Source organism: Triticum dicoccoides, chromosome 4B (genome assembly GCF_002162155.2).
Source record: "Triticum dicoccoides isolate Atlit2015 ecotype Zavitan chromosome 4B, WEW_v2.0, whole genome shotgun sequence".
Taxonomy (NCBI): Eukaryota; Viridiplantae; Streptophyta; class Magnoliopsida; order Poales; family Poaceae; genus Triticum; species Triticum dicoccoides.
The window spans coordinates 645,461,833-645,486,445 of NC_041387.1; the positions used below are offsets into that span (position 1 = coordinate 645,461,833).

General features: G+C 45.4%; 1 pseudogene; it reads left to right on the forward strand.

The window, feature by feature from the left end:
• Nucleotides 1–1,523: 1,523 nt before the first annotated feature.
• The window catches only part of LOC119292953, a 42,115-nt pseudogene continuing 19,025 nt past the window's right edge, over nucleotides 1,524–24,613 (forward strand).

Sequence of the window (24,613 nt, forward strand, 5' to 3'; positions counted from 1 at the left end):
AGGTCCACTCCACCAATGGCGCATCACCTAGCTAATAATGAGAAGCATCGCTCCGTCGCGAGCTTGGCCACACGCGCTCGCCGACGCCGTGCGGGCTTGGCTTGTTTGTTTCTGCGTGGGGACCGACAGCGACGCCGGACCGCACGTACCATGCGCGCGCGGTGGCCTGTGTCTGGCTGGAACGAAAGACCCACGCCGCCTAAATAAGTCCTGCCCTCCGCTAGCGCCCAACCGGGCTCCTTGGCTCGACGCGCACGTTCCGTCGCCGGTGCCGGTGCGCGCGTGCATGAATGCCACGACGATTCACCTCGCAGGCTCGCTGGACACGAGCCGCGGGCGCCCTGGCCATCCAGCGTCGACTCGTTTTCCTTGTTTTTCACCGGGCGTCGGCTAGTGGCGGAGCGGTGGAACGGCAGGGATCACGCGCGCGCCTGGCGGCATGCGGGGGCCAGGGGCCGCGGGTTGTACGCCGAAGACCCGAGGCGGCACATTCTTTCCACTACAGCACTTTTTTTGAGAGGTAATAGTAAAAAGTACTCCCTCCGTTCTAAAATGTAAGACGTTTTTTAACACTATCTATTAAAAAATGTCTTACGGTTCGGGACGGAGGGAGTACTTAATTCGGAACGTGCTTTTCGTCTTTCCGGCCGGTCCCGGCCATGTGTGTGGCTGCTAATCAACGTACTGATCGAAAACGAGGGCCGCTGCACGGCAGCAGGGGAGTCCATGTCTGCCTCCAAAACGAGCGGTGCTGTGGCTTTGTAAAACGACAGCACGCCTGAAGTGTAGGACGAGAGAATTTGTATCAGCCGCTTTCAATCATTATTTTGCCTTTTTTTCAACAATGTTGAATTTTATTGACTTAAAACGAAGCATCAAAACGATGTATGGGTGACTTATTTACATGGAGGAGGGGCGAAATCAGGGAAGACTGGATCGAGCGGTCTGTAATGTGGATTGGGCGACTAAATTCCCTCGAGTGACGGTTATAAACGAAGAGCATGTACATTCAGACCATCGCCCTATTATTTTAGACACGGAGTATTTTGACGATAATATTTTTGACAGCTCAAAAACTCGAAGGAGACAATTTGAAGCTCGATGGCTGAAAGAAGAGACGGTTACGGAAATTGTACGTACAACTTGGAAAAAAACAAAGATGTTGGGCATAGGGCCATCTCTCGCTGACCGTACACGAGCGGTACACGCATATTTGCATACTTGGGATTGTGATATCCTCAAGGGTCCGAAAAAAGAATTAAAAAATTAAAAAAAGATTTAGAAAAACTACGGAGGGGGCCTATGAATGTTAACTCTCTTGCACGTCAAAAGGAGACTATTGTACTGATTGAAAATTTATTGAAACAAGAGGAGATATACTGGCTACAACGGGGTCGAGCTAACTGGTTATTGCATGGTGATCGCAATACTTCTTTTTCCATAACGCCGCAACAGCTAGAAAGAAGAGAAATCAGATAAAAAAATTGCTTCACGATAATGGGGTTTGGGTAAAAGACACGGAGATGAAGAATCACATTCTAGGATATTTTTCTAACCTGTTTACTTCAGAAGTTAATCAACCGAACCAGGAGGTTCTCTCCCTTGTAAAAAGGAAAGTAACAAATGAGATGAATAGGACTCTCCTTGCCCCCTACACGGCAGAAGAGGTTCGGAAAGCCCTCTTTGACATTGGTGATTTAAAGGCGCCGGGGTCAGATGGCCTTCATGCCATTTTTTATAAGAGATTTTGGGCTATGTTAGGGGATGATTTGACTGAAGAGGTTCTCCAAGCGGTGAATACATGTACTATACCAGATGGTTGGAATGATACTACAATAGTAATGATCCCAAAAGTTAACTCCCCGGAAAAGGTAACTCAACTTAGACCAATCAGTTTATGCAATGTGGTGTATAAGGTCATTTCAAAGATGATTGCTGCTCGTCTAAAGACAATCCTCCCAGATATCATTAGCCCTACCGAAAGTGCTTTTGTGCCTGGAAGAATGATTAGAGATAACATCTTAGTGGCTTATGAATGTTTCCATAAAATAAAAAATAAAATGACTGGTAAAGAGAGCTTGTGTGCAATCAAACTGGACATGCACAAAGCATATGACCGAGTGGAGTGGCCCTTTTTAAAGGAAAACATGTTGAGACTAGGTTTTCAGCAGGACTGGGTAAATTTAATTATGGAATGTGTGTCCTCGGTGGATTAGCGAGTTCGTTTTAACACGGAAGAAACAGAGAGCTTTAAACCATCTAGAGAATTGAGACATGGAGACCCTCTCTCCCTGTATTTCTTTTTGTTATGTACGGAAGGCCTGACTGCACTCTTAGCTAATGCAGAGGAGACTGGAAGTATTTCCGGAATTAAAGTTAGCAGAGATGCCCCATCTGTTTCAAATCTCCTCTTCGCAGACGATTCTTTAATCCTGATGCAAGCTAATTCGATGAATGCAGAGGCGCTGAAATCAGTTTTGCATGCTTATTGTGCTGCATCGGGGCAAATGGTGAGTGTTGAAAAATCTAGTATATTTTTTAGTCCCAAAACTAAAGTGGAAGATAAGGCGCATATATGTACTATTCTGAACATTTTGACTGAAGCTCTCAGTGACAAATATTTGGGTCTGCCTTCAGATGTGGGTATGGACAAAAGTGATTGTTTTCAATTCTTAATCGATCGAATCGTTATGAAAATCGGTGGTTGGAAGGAAAAGCTGCTATCAGCAGGAGGGAAGGAAATCCTTCTCAAATCGGTTGTACAAGCTATCCCAACTTATGCAATGTCCGTCTTTAAAATTCCTAAAAAAATTGCAAAGGAATCATTGACGCGATGTCGCATTTTTGGTGGGGTGACGAAGACAATCATAAGAGAATGCATTGGATGGCATGGTGGAAGATGTGTGTACCAAAAGACCAAGGAGGAATGGATTTTCCAGACATACATTGTTTCAATTTGGCCTTGTTAGACAAACAAGCGTGGCACCTGCTTGATAATCCTGATTCTCTATGTGCCACCATTTTGAGAGCTAAATATTTTCCGGATGGAGATTTAATGAATGCCAGTCTTAAAAAATGATCTTCCTTCACTTGGCAAAGCATTATGACGGGAGTGGAGTCTCTAAAAAATGGTTATATTTGGAGAGTTGGAAATGGACAAAATATATATATTTGGAGAGATGTATGGATCCCTAATGGGGCCAATAGGAAAATTCACACTCCTAGAAGAGGGCAGCTTCTGACCAAAGTTGCTGATCTTATAGATCCAATCAACAATTGTTGGGATGAAGATTTGGTAAGACAAACGTTGTGGCCAATTGATGTCCAGAGGGTGCTTGTGATCCCCCTCCCCACGTACAACATGTCAGATTTCATAGCTTGGAGTTTTACAAAGAATGGACTATTCACGGTTCGTTCAGCTTATCTAGAGGAATGGAAAAAGCAACATGGGAGGAAATTGCCACATTCTAATGGCATGGGAGGAATAAATGTCAATACTATTTGGAGAAACATTTGGAAATTATCTTGTCCAGCAAAAGTGAAGATTTTTATTTGGCGTACCCTACACGGAACCCTCCCGTGTCGTGTTACACTTGCTAATAGACATATGAAAGTTTCGCCACCTGCCCATCATCTTCGAACGGGCCTGAAGATACTAAACACTTGTTATTTATGTGTCAAAAGGCAAAAGAGGTGTGGGAGAAGCTGGGATTGCACGAAGCCATTAAAAAAGCTTGTGCGGTCGATCGTGCGGGAGAGGCAGTACTCAAATTTTTACTTGTTATGCCAGAACACGAGCTCTCTACAGTGGGCATACAGAATGTTCGCGAACTGGTCGCTATAACAACCTGGTATTTATGGTGGGAAAGACGTTCGCTAGTTCATCAGGGGAAGACCCAAGGTGCATACCAAATTTCGATGGGAGCACATGCTATAACGACAAACTATGTTATTTCCCAATCCTCCAAGGCAACGATGAGAATAGAGGGATGGACGAGACCCCCTCTAGGTTTTGTAAAATTAAATGTCGATGCTTTGTTCGATCAAGACATGCTTAGAGGAACAGCGGGAGCTGTACTTAGAGATGATAAAGGAAGATTTATTGTGGGAGGGAATTGGAAGATGGATTGGTGCGCAGATGTTTTAACAGCGGAAGCCATGGCACTACGTTTTGGCATATTACTTGCACAAAAGGCGGGAAGCAACTGACTTGTTGTTAACTCCAACAATTTGGAAGTAATTGACACAATGAAGAATGGAGGACATACAACGGGAGCAGCGGCGGCTATGTTTGATGATTGTTATTTTATGGCTTGTGATTTTCCGTTAGTTAGATTTGAACATTGTAATAGGGAGGCAAATAAAGTAGCTCATGAAATTGCTAGAGTAGCTAAATTTTCTGAGACAAGGGATTGGTTTGAGGAACCTGTGAGTGATATTGTAAATTTTCTTATAGACGATGTAACCATTATTACTAATAAATAAACGGATGTTTCATTTCAAAAAAAAAGATGTGCATGGCCCACAACACACACACGAAAACACACCGACAACTAGCAAAGTCATATTAGACCAAAGCTATGCGTAGATGAGGTAAAAAACAAAAGCGATCAGATACACAATCGGCAAACTACATCTATGATCATATCTGCACCAACCATCTCATGACACCACACTTGCGTACATATTCTTCAAAAGTAACGCCTTCAGGAAAGGACCAACACTCAAGCGTCGTCGTCACCAGATCCAACCAACAAGGTCAGAATCTAAGTTTTCGCCCTGAAGAATCAATCCGAGCGTATCCGAACAATGTCTTCAACAAGGTAACTAATACCCACAAGTATAGGGGATCAATCGCAGTCTTTTCGATAAGTAAGAGTGTTGCACCCAACGAGAAGTAGAAGGAAATGACAAGTTGTTTTCAGCAAGGTAATGTCTGCAAGCACTGAAATTGTCGGTAACAAGTAATTTGATAGCAAAATAATTTGTAACGAGCAAGTGGCAAAGGACAGACCAAACAGTCTCTTATAATAAGCAAAGAGTTTTCGATGGCACACGAAAATTTCATCTAGTCACTTTCATCATGTTGGTTTGATTCGTGTTCGCGACTTTGATAATTTGATATGTGGGTGGACCGCTGCTTTGGTGTTGTTCTCACTTGAACAAACCTCCCACTTATGATTAACCCCCTAGCATCTGCAACTACGAGAAAAGTATTAAGATAAAATCTAACCATAGCATTAAACATATGAATCCAAATCAGTCCCTTATGAAGTAGCGCATAAACTAGGGTTTAAGTTTCTATCACTGTAGCAACTCATCATCTAATAACTACTCCATGATGCATTTCCTTAGGCCCAAAGATGGTGAATGCCATGTAGTCGGCGTTCACATGACACCACTAAGGGAACCACAACATAAATATCATCAAAATATCGAACACATATAAACTTCACATGATTACTTGCAACATGACTTCTCTTGTGAACTCAAGGACAAAAGTGACTACTCACAAATGATGTTCACGCTCAAGATCAGAGGGGTATTAAATAGCATAATGGATCTGAACATATAATCTTCCAAAAAATAAACCATATAGTAATAAACTACAAGATGTAATCAACACTACTAGTCACCCACAGGTACCAATCTGAGGTTCCGGTACAAAGATTGAACACAAGAGGTGAACTATGGTTTGAGAGGAGATGGTGCTTGTTGAAGATGTTGATGAAGATTGGCCTCCCAAAGATGAGAGGGTTGTTGGTGATGACGATGGATTCGATTTCCCCCTCTGGGAGGGAAGTTTCCCCGGCGGAATCGCTCCACCGGATTGCAGAAGTGCTCTTGTCCAAGTTCCGCCTCGAGACGGCGGTGCTCTGTCCCGAAAGTCCTCTCCTCAATTTTTCTAGATCAAAAGACCTTATGTACCAGAAGATGGGCACAGGAGGTGGGCTCGGCCGGGCACAACCCACCAGGGCGCACCTGGGGGCCTGGCGCGCCCTGGTGTTTTGTGGTCACCAGGTGCCCCCCCCCTCCGGTAGTTATTTTCTCTAGTATTTTTTATATATTCCAAAATAATTCTCCGTAAATTTCAGCTCATTCGGAGATGTTCGGAATAAGTATCTCTGACATAGCTTTTTCAGGTCCAGAATTCCAGCTGCCGGCATACTCCCTCTTTGTGTAAACCTTGCATATAATGAGAGAAAAGGATACCTCATAAAGAATTATTATGCATAGAAACATTATAAATAACAGTAGAAAATCATGATACAAAATGGACGTATCAACTACCCCAAGCTTAGACCTCACTTGTCCTCAAGCGAAAGCAGATATCGAGAACATGTCCACATGGTGTGAGAGAGAGGCGTCGATAAAAACAAAATACGGACATAGTAGCATCATGCTTATTATTACAACAACAATAAACTTTATCATAAAACTTTTTCATATAAATTTTTCATATAACTTCTCATGAATAAGTAACCATTCATCACAACATCAAAGTATAAAGCATAAACCTTATTGAAAACCAACAAACTATGTTCACAATCAACTTTGCAACTACAATTCATCATATTTTCAAGAAGGGCCTCGTATCGGTGCCCTTTGGCAAGTCCACATACTCAACCATCTTTTAGTCTTCAATGATTGCTAACACTCACAACATACCTATGAGCAAAAAGTTTCAACCAGACACATAGAAAGATAGGGGCTTATAGTTTCGCCTCCCAACGAATTCACCTCAAGGGTGATGTCAACAATAATAACTCATGCTCACTCATATCCAACTGGATATATGTGGCTAGATCTTTCTTCACCATATGATGCTTGCAGAAAGAGAAAATAAAAAGGAATAGGGAAGAATACTTTGACTCTTGCATAAAAGTAAAAGATAGGCCCTTCGCAGAGGGAAGCAGAGGTTGTCATGCGCTCTTTGGTTTTTATGCCAAATCCCTTAATGCAAAAGAACGTCACGTTATATTGCCCCTTATGATATCAACCTTTATTATGCAGTCCATCGATTTTATTACTTTGCCATCACAAGTTTCTACAACGCTCAATTTTCTCTTATACTAATTGAGCAAACACATTTAGAAGCAATTTTTATTGCCTTAGTGCACCAATGAAAAATCCATAGGTTGGTATGGTGGACTCTCAAAACATGAGTTTGGATTTAAGGTTTTTGGATGCACAAGTAGTATCTCTACTTACTGCGGAATTTTTTGCTAGCAAACATTTTGAGCAAGCACCACGTGTTGAAGGATCTATGAAAATATAACTTCTATGTGAATATGAACAAACATAACTCATTAAGTTGTCTTCCTTGTCCAACATCAACAATTTTGGCATATAATATTTAATGAGGGCTCACAATCATAAAAGATGTCCAAGATAGTATATTTGCATGTGAATCTTCTCTTCCCTTATTAATTCTTTCTTGAGTTGCATCATTGACCAATGTCGTGTTTGCCAATTTCCAATAAATTTTACCACTTATACTTTTCCTTATGTGATGTCATTACTTACCATAAGATTAGCATATGATCTTTTTCATTTATTTCCTTTTATTTCGATTGCAACATAAAAGTAAAGAAGCAAAAACTGAAATTAAACTTTATTATATATCTCTCACTCGATTACATAGATAGATAGATCAAGAAACTAATACTCAAAAATAGATGATACTAAACTTTTATTCAACTAAAGACGAAATAACTAAGGATCGAACTAAAATTGGTAAAGGTAATAAAAGTGATGGTGATACGATACCGGGGCACCTCCCCCAAGCTTGGCACAAGCCAAGGGGAGTGCCCGTACCCGTGTACTCAAGTCTCCTTTGGTGGGGAAGATGATGAAGATGGTGGTGATGAGGTAGTGATGTTCTTCTTCTCTAGCTTGCGTCGGAGGATAAAATTATCCTCCCTAAGATCCTCATTCTCTAGCTCAAGCTTTAGTATATTCTTGCATAATGTTGCCTTGCTGTCCTATAGAAAACAAGAAGGGATAGATTGGGTGTTAGTTTTATTGGGGAGACTTGACTTCTTGGACTCCACATGCATATCTCTAGTTTGAGGTAGTAGAACTTCGTCTTCATCTGAGGATGCATCCTCCATCTCCTCCGGATCAGTGTCCTTCTTCATCCGTGAACCAAAAATACGGGAAGGTATTCTTAAAGATGTTTGGATCTAGAGCCTGGTGGGTAACATAACCCTCCCCATCCGAATCTTAAGATGACCTATTTTCAGATCTGTCAGGAAAACAACATGAAACAAGAATTGAGGATTTTACTGTGATGCGGTGGTCAAATCGTCCGGGGGTATATATAGAGAACCATCTTGGGAAACAAGCATCTGGAAGGAAAACGAAGTCGGGAAGGTGCCCGAGGAGGGCACAACCGACCAAGGTGCGCCAGGGAAGGCACGGGCGCCCTGATGTATCATGGCCACCTCGGTTGCCTTCCTGGTTATTTCTTATTTTTCTAATTTTTAAAATATTCCAAAACTGACGGAAAATATTTTTGTGATTTTTTCGGAGTCCCTTTACTAAGAATATCACGTACCTCCTCTTTTTCAAGATTCTAGAGTGTTCTGGAAGGTTTCTTTTATGTGTTCCTCCGGTGTCATGGTTTGAATAATATTGCTTTTAACATTAATAGGCGTACCTGAGATATACTGTTTAATTCTTTGTCCATTGACCACCTCCGGGTTAGTACCTTCAGCATTATTAATCTTGATAGCCCTAGAGCAATAAACCTCTTCGATAATATATGGTCCTTCCCATTTGGAGAGATGTTTTCCTGCAAAGAATCTAAAACGAGAGTTGTACAAAAGAACATATTCTCCAACTTTGAATTCCCGCTTTTGGATTCTTTTATCATGCCATCTTTTAACCTTTTCTTTGAATAATTTGGCATTTTCATAAGCTTGGGTTCTCCATTCATCTAGTGAGCTAATATCAAATAACCTTTTTTCACCAGCAAGTTTCAAGTCATAATTAAGTTCTTTTGTTTTCCCAATATGCATTATGTTATAACTCAAGAGGCAAATGGCAAGCTTTCCCATAAACCATTTTGTACGAAGACATGCCCGTAGGATTTTTATAAGCTGTTATGTAGGCCCAAAGTGCATCATCCAATTTCTTAGACCAATTCTATCGGGACCTATTGATAGTCTTTTGTAATATTCGTTTTACTTCTCTATTGCTAAGTTCTACTTGACCACTAGATTGAGGATGATAGGGTGATGCAATTCTATGGTTAACATCATATTTAGCAAGCATTTTTTGGAAAGCACCATCAGTCATTAAGTATCTAGGGACTTCAAACCTTGGAAAAATAACTTATTTAAGCATTTTAGTGGAAGTGTTGTGATTAGCACTACTAGTTGGAATAGCTTCTACCCACTTAGTAACATAATCAACAGCAACCAAAATATGAGTATACCCATTAGAGGAAGGAAAAATGTCCCATATAATCAAAACCCCAAACATCGAATGGTTCAACAACAAGTGAATAATTCATAGGCATTTCCTGATGCTTACCAATATTACCAATTCTTTGACATTCATCACACGACAAATTTATGGGCATCCTTGAAGAGAGTAGGCCAATAAAAACCAGATTGCAATACCTTGTGAGCAGTTCTATCTCCCACGTGATGTCCTCCATAGGCTTTGGAGTGACATTTGTGTAGGACTTGTTCCTGTTCATGCTTAGGTACACAAAAATCTAATAATACCATCTACTCCTTCTTTATAAACATGTGGGTCATCCCAAAAGTAATGTCTTAAATCATACAAGAATTTTTTCTTTTGTTGGTATGTGAAACTAGGTGGTATATATTTAGCAACAATGTAATTAGCAGAGTCGGCATACCAAGGAGTGTTATGAGAAACATTTATTGCAGCTAGTTGCTCATCGGGAAAACTATCATCAATAGGTAGTGGTTCATGAATAATATTTTCTAATCTAGACAAGTTATCAACTATAGGGTTCTCAGCTCCTTCCCTATCAGTGATATGTAAATCAAATTCTTGTAACAAGAGAACCCACCTAATGAGTCTGGGTTTAGCATCTTTCTTTTTCATAAGATATTTTATAGGAGCATGATCAGTGTGAACAATTATTTTGGAATCAACAAGTAAGTTCTGAGTTTATCACAAGCAAACACAACAACAACAACAACAACAACAACAACAACAACAACAACAACAACAAAGCCTTTAGTCCCAAACAAGTTGGGGTAGGCTAGAGGTGAAACCCATAAGATCTCGCAACCAACTCATGGCTCGGGCACATGGATATCAAGCTTCCACGCACCCCTGTCCATAGCTAGCTCTTTAGTGATACTCCAATCCTTCAGGTCTCTCTTAACGGACTCATCCCATGTCAAATTCGGTCTACCCCGCCCTCTCTTGACATTCTCTGCACGCTTTAGCCATCCGCTATGCATTGGAGCTTCTGGAGGCCTGCGCTGAATATGTCCAAACCATCTCAGACGATGTTGGACAAGCTTCTCTTCAAATGGTGCTACCCCAACTCTATCTCGTATATCATCATTACAGACTCGATCCTTCCTCGTGTGGCCACACGCCCATCTCAACATACGCATCTCCGCCACACCTAATTGTTGAACATGTCGCCTTTTAATCGGCCAACACTCAGCGCCATACAACATTGCGGGTCGAACCGCCGTCTTGTAGAACTTGACTTTTAGCTTTTGTGGCACTCTCTTGTCACAGAGGATGTCAGAATCTTGGCACCACTTCATCCATCCGGCTTTGATTCGATGGTTCACATATTCATCAATACCCCCATCCTCCTACAACATTGACCCCGAATACCGAAAGGTGTCCTTCTGAGGTACCACCTGGCCATCAAGGCTAACCTCCTCCTCCTCACACCTAGTAGTACTTAAACCGCACATCATGTACTCGGTTTTAGTTCTACTAAGCCTAAAACCTTTCGATTCCAAGGTTTGTCTCCATAACTATAACTTTCTATTTACCCCCGTCCGACTATCGTCAACTAGCACCACATCATCCGCAAAGAGCATACACCATGGGATATCTCCTTGTATACCCCTTGTGACCTCATCCATCACCAATGCAAAAATATAAGGGCTCAAAGCTGAGCCCTGATGCAGTCCTTTCTTAATCGGGAAGTCATCAGTGTCGACATCACTTGTTCGAACACTTGTCACAACATTATCGTACATGTCCTTGATGAGGGTAATGTACTTTGCTGGGACTTTGTGTTTCTCCAAGGCCCACCACATGACATTCCGCGATATCTTATCATAGGCCTTCTCCAAGTCAATGAACACCATATGCAAGTCCTTCTTTTGCTCCCTATATCTCTCCATAAGTTGTCGTACCAAGAATATGGCTTCCATGGTCGACCTCCCAGGCATGAAACCAAACTGATTTTTGGTCACGCTTGTCATTCTTCTTAAGAGGTGCTCAATGACTCTCTCCCATAGCAAACACAAGCAAACACAACTGCTAAAAATTCTTTTCAGTAGTAGCATAATTTCTTTGTGCACTGTCTAGAGTTTTACTAGCATAATGGATAACAATTAATTTCTTATCAACTCTTTGTCCTAGAACAGCACCAACAACATAATCACTAGCATCACCCATAACTTCAAAAGGCAAGTTCCAATCAGGTGGTTGAACAACAGGTGCAGAAGTTAAGGCTTTATTTAGTGTCTCAAAGGCTTCTTCACAATCATCATAAAAACAAAATGGAACATCCTTTTGTAAAAGATTAGTAAGAGGCCTAGAAATTTTAGGGAAGACTTTAATGAACCTCCTATAGAAACCAGCATGACCAAGGAAACTACAAATACCTTTAATATCTTTAGGACATGGAATTTATTCAATTGCATCAACTTTAGCTTTATCCACCTCAATACCTCGTTCAGAAACTTTATGCCCTAAGACAATACCTTCATTAACCATAAAGTGGCACTTCTCCCAATTCAAGACAAGATTAGTTTTCTCACATATCAGCAAAACTCGATCAAGATTTCTTAATCAATCATCAAAAGAAGTTCCGTAAACTGAGAAATCATTGATGAAAACCTCCACAATCTGTTCACAAAAATCAGAGAATATAGTAGTCGTACATGTTTGGAAGGTAGCAGGTGCATTGCATAAACCAAAAGGCATACATCTATAATCATAAATTCCAAAAGGACAAGTAAAGGTGGTTTTCTCTTGATCAGATTATGATACAGGTATTTGAGAGAAACCAGAATATCCATCAAGAAAACAAAAGTGTGTGTGCTTAGATAATCTTTCTAGCATTTGATAAATAAAAGGCAAAGGGTAATGATCTTTCCTAGTAGCTTTATTTAATTTTCAAAAATCAATTACCATTATGTAGCCAGTAACAATTCTTTGTGGAATAAGCTCATTTTTATCATTAGGAACAACAGTAATGAAAGGACATGCGGAGGACATGCGGTGCCCCCATGTGTGGTTTTGGTAATTGATGACATTCTCTATAGATTAATGGTTGCATTGAGTTATATTTGAAGGATTTTTTCCATAGGCATTTCTTGAAGTACATGTGTTGGTTTCAAGGAGTTTATGAGTTGACCAAGGTGCTATTAAGGAATTATCCAAAGATTGGTCATGTGAGTATTGAGCTTATTGCAAACATGTCTTGAAGAAGAAGATTGTGTGATCATTCATGTTTACCTTCAAGAAATCACCCAAATGAAGAAAGTTGGAAAGAGTCAAGGTTTATCAAGACTAAGTATAGAGAGTGATTCAAGTTGATCATCACACAAAGCGTAGAAGATACACCGAGTGGGATCAAGTGATCTCATGGTATGGTAAGCATTGTACATTGTGCTTTTTGTACTAACCCATGGTCTTTGTGAGAGTTCTATGTGGGGTTAGGTTTGCTTCCATGGTCTTGTGTCAAGAGGAAGATCACATACAACCCATGGAGGATGACATCAAATCAAGGTTGTTTTGTGCAAGTTCAAGTGGAGCATCACGAAGAAATCATGCTTGTAGCTTGACGTACATTATGGTATCAATGGACTTGTGAAGATGTGCCAAAGAGTGGCTCACCCATAGTGGAGTATGGGGGAGCAATCAACTAGTCTTCATCGAGCGAACACAATCAAGAAAGGTGGTCCAAATTGAGGGAGTCGAGATCATCATCATCTAGCTCAAGTGGACTTCGTGCAAGGAAAGTTTTGCCCTTGATAGGTTTTATATTTTATAGTTCTCATGGTGATAGTTTGGAGACCGGGTTATAGGATCGATAGCCGTACTATCAAGGGGGGCTCTCAAGTGAGTAGCTTGATCATATCATTCGTCGAGAGCTCAAACCATTGCATCCTTGCATCATCTTTCTTGATACTTATTTGTATTTTCTTTTGAGGTTTTAGAGCTTGTGGTTATCTTCGTGAAAATCTCTAGTACTTCGAAAACGGATTTCATATGCCTTTTCTATTGCATTTTCGGTGTTGGAGGTTTTACCGGTCTTTTTTGAGGAAGGGTTCTCACCATTTTATCTTGGGCCTTTTCTAATTTACTTATTATTATTATTTCTATCAAGGTTGTGTTAGCCCTTGTCTCTAGCTTTCCAACAAACTTGGTTTCATCGAATTCGGAGTCCGTTTGCAGAAGTTGTGGCAGTTTTGGTGTTCTGAAAAGGCTGCAGTGGTACTACCGTGGACAGGAGGGGATGTAATTTTTTACTATGGCTCCTGAGCTGTACTACCGCAGCTACTACAGTGGTAGTACCACTTCGGACCAAAAACTCGTCACAAGTCCAGCGGTGGTAGGCATGGATGTATTTTTTTAGTACCGCTCGCAAGCAGTAGTATCGCTACCCTTTGAGGTATTACCGCTACCCCTAGCGGTAGTACCGTGAGGTCGAGCGGTAGTACTGCTCTATGCAGGCTGTGAGCATAACGGTTGGATTTTCCCCCACCTATAAAAGGGGGTCTTCTTCCCCAATGAACCTTATCTTTTCAGCTCGTGTTCTTCCCCCATTGTTGACCTTCTTCGAGCTTGCTAACTCTCAATCCCTCCAATGATTCTTGCTAGTTCTTGAGGGAAAAGAGAGAGGACATCTAGATCCATGTCTCCACCAATCACTTTCTCCTCTAAGTGAGGGGAACCCCTTGGATCTAGATCTTGGAGTTCTTCGTGTTCTTATATCGTTCTTCCGCTCATTTTCCTCCCTAGCATTAGTTGCTTTGGTAGGATTTGGGAGAGAAGGACTTGGGCTTTCCGTGTGCCCTTGCCATAGCAATTGGTGCATCGGTTTGAGTTCTCCACGGTGATACGTGGAAGTGAAGTTTGAGAAGCTTATTACTCTTGGGTGTTTGGGCACTGTCGGTGTCAAAACCGGCGGATCTCGGGTAGGGGGTCCCGAACTGTGCGTCTAGGCGGATGGTAACAGGAGACAAGGGACACAATGTTTTACCCAGGTTCGGGCCCTCTCGATGGAGGTAAAACCCTACGTCCTGCTTGATTGATATTGATGATGTGGGTATTACAAGAGTAGATCTACCACGAGATCAAGGAGGCTAAACCCTAGAAGCTAGCCTATGGTATGATTGTTGTTCGTCCTACGGACTAAAGCCATCCGGTTTATATAGACACCGGAGAGGGCTAGGGTTACACAGAGTCGGTTACAATGGTAGGAGATCTACATATCTATATTGCCAAGCTTGCCTTCCACGCCAAGGAAAGTCCCATCCGGACATGGGACGAAGTCTTCAATCTTGTATCTTCATAGTCTTGGAGTCCGGCCGATGATGATAGTTCGGCTATCCGGACACCCCCTAGTCCAGGACTCCCTCAGTAGCCCCTGAACCAGGCTTCAATGACGACGAGTCCGGCGCGCATATTGTCTTCGGCGTTGCAAGGCGGGTTCCTTCTCCGGATAATTTATAGAAGATTGTGAACACCAAGATAGTGTTCGGCTCTGCAAAATAAATTCCACATACCACCATAGAGAGAATAATTTTTACACAAGTTCAATCTGCTGACGTATTTTGTGGCGTGAAATCACACCACTACCAAGCTCAGCGTGTTTAGCGAAGCGGTTTAGCGAAGCGGTTTCCTTGGCACGTCTTGTCGAATTGTTTTTATTGTACCACCTCAGCGTGTTTAGCGAAGCGGTTTCCTTGGCACGTCTTGTCGAAGCAGAGATCGTGTTCCCCTTATTCCGGGATTCCCATTAATACGGGCGTGGGTAACCCAACCGCGCCCGTTGCCACGCCCCCTCCATCAAGGGCGGGTTCCAAACGGTCACGGGGACGGCTCTTGGTATTCTCCCTCTTTATAATGAGACCAAGGCCTGTTCTTTTTCTTCAACCCTCAATCGAATCCGCCCCTTGCCCCGAGTTCCAACACCCAAGGCTCCAGATTTGGGTACTTTCGACCTTCGACAATGTCCGGCTCCGACCTACGAGGCCGGTGGATGCCCTCCTCTGTCACGGAAGAGGACATGCTCAAGCTGAGAGACGCCAGGTATTTAACCTACGAGATTTCGCATAGGCTGCCTGCCCAAGGGCAAGTTATTCCTACTCCCGAGCCCGGCAAGAGTGTCGTGTTCGTGTCTCACCTCCGTCGGGGTTTAGGCTTCCCAATGGATCCCTTCGTGAGGGGGCTCATGTTTTACTATGGGCTGGAATTTCACGACTTGGCTCCGGAGTCCATCCTCCACATCTCATCATTCATTGACGTCTGCGAAGCCTTCCTCCGCACTACCCCCCACTTCGGCTTGTGGCTCAAATTCTTCAACGTGGAGCCGAAGATGATTGCGGGGCGTCAGGCAGAGTGCGGCGGGGCGGTTATAAACAAGAGGGTCGATGCTCCATGGCCCGAGGGCTCTTTTCAGGAGGAGCTCGGTTTGTGGCAACAGGAGTGGTTCCATATCACCGCTCCCAGGGGCAGCAGGCAGAGGCTGCCGCCCGTCTTTCACCCGGGCCCTCCACAACGGCTGACGTCATGGGTCAACAAAGGGCTTGACTGGGGGCCGTTCAAAGACGTACCCCTGTTGCAGGGCCGGGTTCGAGACCTCCAGGAAGGGGAGATCAATCTGGTCGTAGTGACATAGGTTATGGTAATTCGGCGCCTTCTGCCCTGCAAATGTCGCCCCCTCCGCCTGTGGGAATTTAATCCGGAGGGACCACGAGCTCTCCAACACTTCATGGGTTTGTCACCCGTGGAGATGTACGAACTGTTCTTTGGATCACAAGAGATGCGTCCGGACTTGACCGAGGACGCTGGCCTAAGCTGCAATCGCCCGGATACTAAAGTAAGTAGCCCTGTGTGCGGACACATTGTCCATTTATTTATCATGGGTTTGCCTTTTAACCAGCTATCCCTGGGAAGTAGTGGATAGCGCAAGCAAAATTGATACGGTGTCCGGCCCCCCTCCCTGAGACCACGCCGGATCCCGTGTTAATTAAAATGTTGGAGGTTGCACCTTCGGAGGAGGGCAAAGGGGGGCACAGGGAAACTACCACCTCTGTCAAAGAGGCTTGCAGTGAGGGGGGAACGAGGGTCCCTCCTCCAGGGGGAGAAGAGGACTGCTTCCGAAGACCCGGTGGCCAAGGCCTCAAAGCGGGGAAGGAAATCACCAGAAGGTCCCGTGCCGGGAAGAGCCCCGGCCGCACAATCTCCCTAAAGGAATCAGCCCTCTAGCGAGCCGTAAGTAAAAAGGGGGGGTTTTGTGATAGGGAACATCCCTACTTTATTTCTAAGGTTTAACCAAAGTTTTCACCTTGTAGTTCGGATCTCAGCCCTTCTCAGCAGAGCTCATCTTCGGGGGACCTTCGTCCGGGGATGATGGAGAGCGAAATGCCTCCATCTGCCGCCCCGTCGGGCGGCGCGGACGACCCTGAGGTGTCGTCACGGAGGGTCTCCCCGAGTCCGGCGGGGCCGGGAGTTCGGCACCCACTGGAGTATGGCCGGTGGAGCTGCAGGATTTGCTCGAGAGGGCGTCTATCTCAGAAGATCACCGCACATTAATGAGTATGGTGATTGAAAGGATCTCATCCGCCGGGAGCGGGTTGTATGAGGCTGTCGGAAGCTTGCTGACGGGGTTTGAGGTACGCAAAAAATGACATACCTTTTGACAGTTTTGCACATGGAGTGCGCCCTGTATAGATAGTAACCCCTGAGACTTGGTATGCTGTTGAAAGTGACAGCATGCCGAGGATCGTAATCTCAGTTATAGAATGTCACCTTTCCTATGCAGGTGGTGGAACGATCGGTGGCTAGCTGGACTGATAGAGCTGCCGAGCTGAAGCGGCAACTCGACGTTGTGGATGCGGACATCGCGCTGGTCAATAAACGACTTGACGAGTCACAAGGTAAGTGGTTGCTCCGCGGTCACCAAGTAAGGGAGCTGATGCCCGTTCCTTACAATTTGTATGCTTGATGCAGATGGTGCCGCTGCTGTGGAAGACCTTCGAGCAGAGCTTGCTCGAGCCAAGGAGCAAGACAGAAAAAGTGATGCGGCTGCCTCGAAGGCAGCGGAAGAGCTAAAAGCCAAAAAGGCTGTTCACTGCCGAAGCAGGGAGGAGATGGCCGGAATGGCCGTGAGATTAAAAGATGCTACCGACCGCTATGAGGTTCTTGAAAGAGAACGCCGAGCGGAGCAAGTGGGCCTGAAGAAAGCCGTCGCCGAAGCCAAGGATGCCCGTAGTACGATGCGGGCTATGAAGGAGGAACTGCATCAGGCCGGAGACATTGCAGCTGGAAAGCCCTCTCTGCTGCGTAGGAAGTTCACGGATCCAAAGTATGCTCAGTTGGGCCAATTGTGTGGTGCGGAGGATCCTTATCTGGATTTGGCGGCGAGTGCGGCGGACGCAGTCGTGCACTTCCGAAGCCACAAGGATCACGAAATGGAAGGGCTTTTCTGGTCTCAATTCCATAGTCCGGAGCATCCACTTCCGTTGACTGATCGGTTGGCGGAGTGGGCTGAGCTGAATAGGTTGTCCGGACTTGCCATGACGGATGTGGTGGCTCATCTGTGGCCAGAAAGGCCCAAGCCGGAGAGTTATTTTGGCTTGTTGCAGCAATTCCTTGGGGCGGTGCCGCATATCGAGGCGATGAAGCGGTCGGCATGCATAGAGGGTGCACGGATGACTCTTTCCCGTGTTAAGACATACTGGGCGGAGATGGATGCCACCGCTGTTGCATCCCGGGGCGGAGATGAAGCTCGTTTAATAGAGTCGCAGTGCTCGAAAGATGTTATGTTCAAATGATGTGTATGATTTGTGAGATCATGTTTATAATGTAATAGCTTTTTATACTTGTGCGTTCAAGTATTGAACTATCTCCTGTGCGGCCGTATATGTATGTATAACTTGAAAGATGGCAGTCTTTGGCTTCAGCCCCCACGCACATGGTGCGAGGGTGTTTGCAAAAGAAAAGCGCTTTTTCACACTTAATCCAACGTATTGGTCCTTTGAAGGAGGTGATAGCATAGCAAACTAGGCAACCGGACTATAATGCTTTATCACTTTCACTTAGCCATAGGAGTTCGAAGGTGGGGCTATGATATAGCCCCTAGAGGCACCGCAGTCTCCGAACTTGGGGCGCGTATGTGCCTGACCAGGAAGCGGTCCTTCGTCACAGCGGGGGAATTCTAAACATTCCAGTAGTCGATCGAGTGGTTGACCAATCTCTCGCTATATCATGACAGTCAGTTTTCGGCTTTCTCTACTGAGGTGCTCGCCCGGCCGAACCGGGGCACAATCGCAGTAGTTCTCCTGGTGCCGCGTTAGCCGATGGAGCGGAACGTAAGGCAGCAAAATACAGGTGCCGGGCAAACCCAACATTTGACCAAAGACATGATTCGGAGCTGATGCATATAAGGCCTAACTCGAGACGCCGAACACTCCCTGAGGTATTCGGTCTTTATGATACCGGGCAGAACAATGCCCTAAGCCCCTAGTGTCCAGGTACGGGCGAGAACTTCTGACACGGCCGATGCCAAAACGCCAGCCTCCTCCTCGGTTATGGTAGGAAACCGGGGGATGTATATCAACAAGCGACAGTAAGAAAGGTTTATGCAGGGTCTTAATCTGAAAAGAATCCTTGCAACGGGTCCCTGCTGCACGTCTGCGCCTGTGTCTCAGTTGTGCTGTATCCTGGACGGGTGTAGCACGTGCTTCATCTGTAAAAGAGAAGAACTTAGTTTGGAAAAAATATCGTGGAAAAGATGTATTTAAAATAAAGTATTATAAAGTTGAGCTTTATTGGCTCTCATTGTTTATACGTGCAGCCCCTTGTAAAGAGGTATGCGGCTGGGAAGCCCCTTGTTTATTTATGCCGGACTCGCCTAACCGTGTCCGAGGTCTGAATGACATGTTTTTAGGGGCTTTGACCAGCAAGGTCGGATTAGTGTGCGGCTGTCAAAGAAGTCTCACATTTTCCGTGGTCGAGGAACACTCAGAGTTACTCTTTAAGATTATGCCGCGTGGACCGGGCATTTTAAGCGTAAGAGACGCGTAATGCGGTATCACGTTAAAGCAGGTGAAGGCTTCGCATCCCAGTAGTGCTTGATGGCTACTTTTAAATGGGGTGATATGGAAAATGAGCTTTTCGCGACGGAGGTTGTCGGATGAATCGAACACGACCTCTAGTAGTGCAGAGCCTGTACAATTGGCGTAAAGGCCAGGTGTCACTCCTTTGAAGGAAGTGCTGCTATGGTGAATTTTGGTAGGGTCTATCCCCATTCTGCGGATGATGTCCTGGTATAGCAGGTTTATATCGCTGCCGCCATCCATTAGGACTTGTGTAAATTGTAGTCCGTCGATTATGGGATCCAGTACCAAAGCAGTCCCTCCTGCGTTTCAAACACTTCTGGAGTAATCCTGATGGTCGAAAGTAATTGGTTTAAACATCCAATTTCGGGACTCTGCAGGGGTGGACCGTGCGGCGCGTGTTTTAGCAGGTGCCGCACTATTTTTCCTTGTTATCACATGAAGTGAGTTCACTGTTTTGACTTCTAGTGGGAAAGTCTTCTGTTTTCCGGTGTGCTGCTTGTGGGGTTCGTCCGCGTCTTCACTTGGTGTGTAGAGCCCCTTGTGTTCGGCGTTAAGTCGGCCGGACTGCTTGAAGACCCAACAATCTCTGTGGGTATGGTTTGCAGGCTTCCTGGGGGTACTATGTATTTGACATATCCTATCCAAGATTTGCTTAGGTTGGATAGCTCATCACTATTGTCCTTGAGAGGCAGTGTTTTATTATTCGGCCGAGAGCTTTTGAATCCAACGTTGACCGTCGTGCTACTTGGGCCATTTTCCTTATTCCGGCGCTGATCTTTTCTGCGTCGTGATTTCCCATTTCCATCCCTAACCTCGGATGTACTCGGGTCGCTGGTGCTGCATCTTGCCAGCCAGCTATCTTCCCCCGCGCAAAAGCGGGTCATGAGGCTTGTTAGCGCGGCCATTGTTCTTGGTTTTTCCTGGCCGAGGTGTCTGGCGAGCCATTCGTCCCGGACGTTATGCTTAAAGGCTGCTAAGGCTTCGGCGTCCGGACATTCGACTATTTGGTTCTTTTTGGTTAGGAACCTATTCTAGAATTTGCGTGCTGACTCTCCGGGCTGTTGAGTTATGTGACTTAGATCGTTTGCATCCGGAGGGCGGACATAAGTCCCCTGAAAATTTGCTCAAAACGCATCCTCGAGCTCTTCCCAACTTCCAATGGTATTTTCCGGGAGGCTTTTGAGCCAATGCCGAGCTGGCCCTTTGAGCTTGAGGGGTAGGTATTTTATGGCATGGAGGTCGTCTCCTCTGGCCATATGTATGTGTAGGATATAATCCTCAATCCAGACTCTGGGGTCTGTTGTTCCGTCATATACCTCTATGTTTACGGGTTTGAATCCCGCTGGAAATTCATGATCCAGTACCTCATCGGTGAAACATAGTGGGTGTGCGGCGCCCATGTATTTAGGTGTGCCGTTGTCTTCAAACACTCGGCGGGTTATGTTGCTCCCTGGAGTCTTCTTTTTTGGCCCATAGATGGACCTGACCGGGACATCCTTTTTGCGAGGATCCTTATGTGGATCGTGTGCTGGCTTGTGTGCGGCGCCGCTTGCCGCTCTTAGCCTGTCATCTGGTCGTCTATCCGGCCAGGCGGCCTCTTTCTTTTTTGACTGTGGGGGCTCTACGGCCTCGTCGTCAAATTCGGGCAGGAGCTTGTGCTTCGGGTAGCTCTTTGCCTCGTGACTATCGCCGTATTTATCTGCGGTATTAAGTACTTTGATCCATCTCATTCTGAGTGCGTCCTCCGCTATTTTGAGCTTCCGCTTTTGCTTCTTCAAACTTCTTGTAGTGGCGACGAGCCTTTTATGAAGGTTCTTATGCTCTGGTGATGTGTCCGGCGTGAGATCGTTTGGACTGTTGTTTTCGCCGGGGATGGGTTGCTTGTCCAATTCATCCTGTTCGGATGGTTGCTTGGTGGCATGTTCGTCGTCCACCGCTTCGCCCTATTCTAAGGCTGGGTCAGTATGGGTGCCGTTGTTATCGAGGCGGGACTTCAGGCGGCGCTTGCGTCGCCGTTTTGGTTGTTTGTCGAGGGAGTTGTCCTTCGCCACGTCCCGTTGTTCCTTGTTATCGCTTCCTTTTGGCGTATCCACCATGTATACGTCATGAGTTGAGGTGGCTTTCCAGTGTCGAGTAGATGCTGGTTCTTGGTCGTCTGCGGCATCGTTGTCCATACCGTCGATGTCTTCGGAGCCGAAGTCTAGCATGTCGGTTAGATCGTCGATAGTTGCTACTAAGTGGGTGGTGAGTGGGCTTTGAATTTCTTCGTCGTCCGCATCCCACCCGTCCTGACCGCAGTCCGGCCAGGGCTCTCCCGATAATGAGAGATACTTTAGCGAACTCAAGATGTCGCCGAAAGGTGAGTGTTGAAAGATGTCCGCAGCGGTGAACTCCATGATCGGCACCCAATCGGATTTGATTGGAGGGGGCGCAGGAGGTTCGGAGTCCGGCGAGGAGTCCGGCACCTCGGAGTCACGAGCTTCATGAGGGACTAGGTCAGTGTTCGGCTCCATCGCCGTAGAGGTTGCAGCCCCCGAGGCGGTGTCTAGCCACCCGTCCTCGATCTACGCAGCCGGCTCCGAATTGAGGATCGGAGCGGACTTATGTGCGGCCTCCAAGGCACTGTCCGGCCACAGAGTTAAATCATGCCCATTGTGACAGTGCTGCGCGCTCGGCTGTGGCTCGAATCCGTCGAAGATCAAGTCTCCGCGGATGTCAGCCGTCAAGTTCAAACTTCCAAATCTGACCTGACGGCAAGGGGCGTAGCTTTCGATCTGCTCCAGATGGCCAACTGAATTGGCCGCAGTGCAAAGCCGCCGAATACGAAGATTTGTCCGGGGAGAAAGGTCTCACCCTGGACTGCGTCATTGTTGTTGATCAAAGAAGCCATCAAGCCTATCAGTGACGACACAGAGGAACTCTCAATGAAAGCACCAATGTCGGTGTCAAAACCGGCGGATCTCGGGTAGGGGGTCCCGAACTGTGCGTCTAGGCGGATGGTAACAAGAGACAAGGGACACGATGTTTTACCCAGGTTCGGGCCCTCTCGATGGAGGTAAAACCCTACGTCCTGCTTGATTGATATTGATGATGTGGGTATTACAAGAGTAGATCTACCACGAGATCAAGGAGGCTAAACCCTAGAAGCTAGCCTATGGTATGATTGTTGTTCGTCCTACGGACTAAAGTCATCCGGTTTATATTGACACCGGAGAGGGCTAGGGTTACACAGAGTCGGTTACAATGGTAGGAGATCTACATATCCGTATTGCAAAGCTTGCCTTCCACGCCAAGGAAAGTCCCATCCAGACACGGGACGAAGTCTTCAATCTTGTATCTTCATAGTCTTGGAGTCCGGCCGATGATGATAGTTCGGCTATCCGGACACCCCCTAGTCCAGGACTCCCTCAGGCACCCTAGAGTTTGTTCCTCTTGGGTGCCTTGGCGCCCTAGATGGTTGGTGTTGTTCGAAGCTCAATCATTGCGGTGTAAAGCTCCGGGCAAGCGTCGGGGTCTCCAATTAGGTTGTGGAGATCGCCCTGAGCAATTTGGCAGGTACCGGTGACCACCCCCAAGGGTTGCCAAAGTGTATGGGTTTAGTGACCGCCCCCAAGGGTTTCCATTTGTACGGGTTCAGTGACCGCCCTCAAGGGTCCCTTAGTGGAATCACGACATCTTGCATTGTGCGAGGGCGTGAGGAGATTACGGTGGCCCTAGTGGCTTCTTGGGGAGCGTTGTGCCTCTACACCGCTCCAAGTGGAGATTAGCATCCGCAAGGGTGTGAACTTCGGGATACATCATCGTCTCCACGTGCCTTGGTTATCTCTTACCCGAGCCCTTTACTTATGCACTTTACTTTGTGATAGCCATATTGTTTCTTGTCATATATCTTGCTATCACTTAGTTGTTTATCTTGCTTAGCATAAGTTGTTGGTGCACATAGGTGAGCCTAGTTGTTGTAGGTTATGTGGACAAATTAACCATTAGGTTTATTCTGCAATTGTTAAAGCCTAAACCGTAATTATTTTAAAAGCACCTATTCACCCCCCCTCCAGGCGACATTCATGATCTTTCAAGTAATACCTCCCTTCTTAGGGACACAATGAACATGACTTACCCATCTACTATCAGCTATGGGATAGATTATACCTGCTTCCAGAAGCTTTAGTATTTTAGTTCTTGTCACTTCTTTCATTTTAGTATTCAATCATCGTTGGTGATCAACGACGAGTTTAGCATCAGGTTCCATATTGATCTTGTGCTGACATAGAGTAGGACTAATGCCCTTAAGATCATCAAGGGTATATCCAATAGCAGCATGGTGCTTCCTCAAAAATTTTAATAATCTTTCTTCTTCATGTTATCAAATCCTAGTTAGCCATGCATTAGAGTGTTGCATCATGTTTACTCTTTCATCAGAAACTTGAAATGGGGATGACAGAACCCCCAGTCCCCTCTGGAACCAACTAGGGTTACTAAAAATAATTTTCAATGAACCTGAAATGCCCTTCTAAAATGCCCATCATTTTTGTCTTGGTTCAGAACCTCTGCCAAAAGTGGTGCACATTTTCCTAGGCCATCCTAGGGTTTTTGAATTAAATCATAAATATTTGAATTTGGGCATTTAAAATTATATAAAATATTTAAATGCTCAAATATCTCCAAACTAAAATGTTTCATGTTGGAAATAATCCAACTATGGACCAGGAGTAGTTTGGTGATTTTAGGTGTAGCCTAAGTATTTTATTTAATTCAACAAAGTTGCAGAAGTATTAAAAAAAATAACAGAAACAGAAAGAAAATGGGAAAAGCTTACCTGGCGCCCAGCACCCGGCCCACCTGCCGGCCCAGCCCAGCACCGCGCCAGCGAGCTGCTTGCCGGCTAGGCAGGCAGGCAGGTGCTCGACGGCGAGCACCGCATGGGTGCCACGCACCTGCTCGCCGCCTCGCCGCCTCCCTCGCCCGGCTAACGCCGTGAATCGCCCTCCCTCTCTCCTCTGAACCCCCCAGACACCCCCTCCTCTCTCCAGCTCCTCCCCCTCGCACGCCCCAGCCATGGCCGACGCCATCGC